This window comes from Labrus bergylta, chromosome 16, assembly GCF_963930695.1.
Source record: "Labrus bergylta chromosome 16, fLabBer1.1, whole genome shotgun sequence".
Classification (NCBI taxonomy): domain Eukaryota; kingdom Metazoa; phylum Chordata; class Actinopteri; order Labriformes; family Labridae; genus Labrus; species Labrus bergylta.
This window is the reverse complement of record NC_089210.1, coordinates 2602773-2605088: the sequence shown is the minus strand read 5'-3', so window position 1 is coordinate 2605088 and position 2316 is coordinate 2602773. Positions and strand designations below refer to the sequence as shown.

The 2316-nt window shown below is 38.3% G+C and overlaps 1 long non-coding RNA gene across 1 annotated transcript; it reads left to right on the top strand.

Annotated features, from left to right (window-relative positions):
- Positions 1-280: 280 nt before the first annotated feature.
- Positions 281-2007, top strand: LOC136183068 (uncharacterized). Its single transcript, XR_010668890.1, has 2 exons — positions 281-922; positions 1528-2007. It is a non-coding gene; the product is annotated as an uncharacterized lncRNA (long non-coding RNA).
- The last annotated feature ends 309 nt before the right edge of the window (positions 2008-2316 follow it).

Below are 2316 nucleotides of genomic sequence, written 5' to 3'. Positions count from 1 at the left end.
GGTTGCTTAGTAACCATGGGATGGAATTGACAGGTACATTCGATTTGAACCCTCGCTTTGATGACGTCAAAGAACGGTCAAAACCGAGGTTATGAAGAGAGACTGTTTGAGTCATTAGAGTTATTCACTTTAACAAGTGGATCATCATTGTCTCGCTCCGCTCCGCCCCATCAAAACTCAGTTTGAGATTTCATCATAGAACACTCGAAAGCATTCTGATATGATTCAAAAATCTGTAGCGAGACAGTGATCAACAAATTATATAACCAACAGCAACAGCCCTCTGACTCATGGGGGGAAAAACAGTCTCGTAATGAACACAAGCCAACAAACCATTCTACTGTAAATCACACATTACAAATACTAAGAAACACAACAGCTGCTTTTTAAAGCATTAAACAGCTCAATATCTTCAGTTTATCGAGTACCACAAAGCATGCTGGGAAGTGACAGAACGTTGTACAGTACAAGTGTCCAAGAAAAAAACTCGGAGGTCTTCGTGTTTATAACTTTTTTATTAACAAACCTTTATTGACAATTATGAGAGCAACACGACACGAGAGCAGAGTCAGTAGGTCTACGTCTTCATGTGCTTTGAATGAGTCCATTTATTGTGTTAGAAAACGCGGTTTGGAGGACATTTATTATTACATATAGCACTCAACCAGGGCCGAACTGGCCTAAACGCTCTGCGCATGCTCCACTTTTCCCGCGCATAACGTGTCGTGAGAGACGAGCAGCTCTGATCAAATGACAAACAACACAAACGGGTGCTGAACATAGGCCGCATCCATATGCGGGAATGGGCGGGACTTAACTCCGCCCATTCAGCTCGACGTCAGCAGTCCACTTGACAGCATAGCTAACAGCTAGGCTGCTATCATCAACTATTCCTGCTCGTCCTGAGAAAACTCTACAAACAGTAAGTTAACATTTAACTTTTCTACAACACAGTTAAAACTAATTATATTCAACCCAAATATGTAATTAAAGTCTTAAAACTACACTTTGTTAAATATACAACTATGGTTATTAGTTATTTGTCAGAGCAGTTAGACTTTGTCAGTGTTAGCAGAGAAATACATTCACAAAGTTTTATCCATAAACTGTAAATAAATATGAGACATCCAGAAGAAATCAATATTACAAAGCATACAGTTCATGTTACTGTTCTGACAAAAAGAGGAATGTCTGAGTCTTATATTTACTGATGTCAACAGCGATGAGGTGAACATGGCAAATGAAAAATAATGATTTAGTATTTATTATAAGACATTTGTTTTCTATTGAACCTGTGAAGTCATGGAGTCTGTGGACAGTGTCAGCTTCACACCAAAAACTTTAAGTATTAGAAAAAATAGTGTTTAAGACTGGCATCTATTATGATGAGTTGCAGCTACCTTGTTCAATATTATTCCTTCAGATGTGGCTCATAACAAAAAAACAGCCTGAGCTGTCACATGTAGTTAACTGTACATTTTGTGTTGTCTGAGGCATTAATTGAACACCTTTGTATTTCTCCTATAGACACAGTGTGGATTATTGGTGACTGGTCCGTCGAGGTGCCCAGAGAGCTGCAGAGACAGAGGAAGAAACCTGAGCCTCAACAACATCTGTGTTTGTTGGTTCTTCTGGGGTGGACTTCAGTTTCTTCTCTTCAACAGCTCGCTGTGAGGGAGGTCTCCCCCGGATGGCCTGAGTGATGTCACCCACAGGCTGAGAGCTGAGACAGGTTTTAAACCTTTTGACAAACCGTTACACCGCGCCCACCTGTCAATCAGGTCAGCTACACGCCTTATTGTGAATAACTCTTATCCTTCATCAAATCAAAACTGATGAGTCATCAAAACATTCACCCCCCGTACAGTGTGTGTCCATCGAGACATGAGCTAATCAGATCTATTTGTTTGTTTTGTACCAAGCTGTAAACATGTTCATCTCTGCTATAAAAACAGACTTTTTTTAATGTTGTTTTTCAGATTAAATAAATATTTCTATATAAATGCACTCCTTTATGTCTACTTATGTGTATACATTTCAGATTTTAAAAGGACAAGACTAAAATGTGCATTAATGCTCAACTCAATAGCTTAGGGAAGGAAGTCTACTTTTACACAACTTTTTATTCTTTTGATAAATACTAATGTAGTTCATTTCTGAAAGTGGGATGGAACAGAGTCATGGCAAAAATATGCCCTTAAACACAGCCCCATTCTTAAATCAAGATACATGGAGAGTAAATAAGATCAATAACTTGTGAATAAAAACAGTTCAAAATGATTTAGAAATGTAGACTTATCAGATCAATATCACATA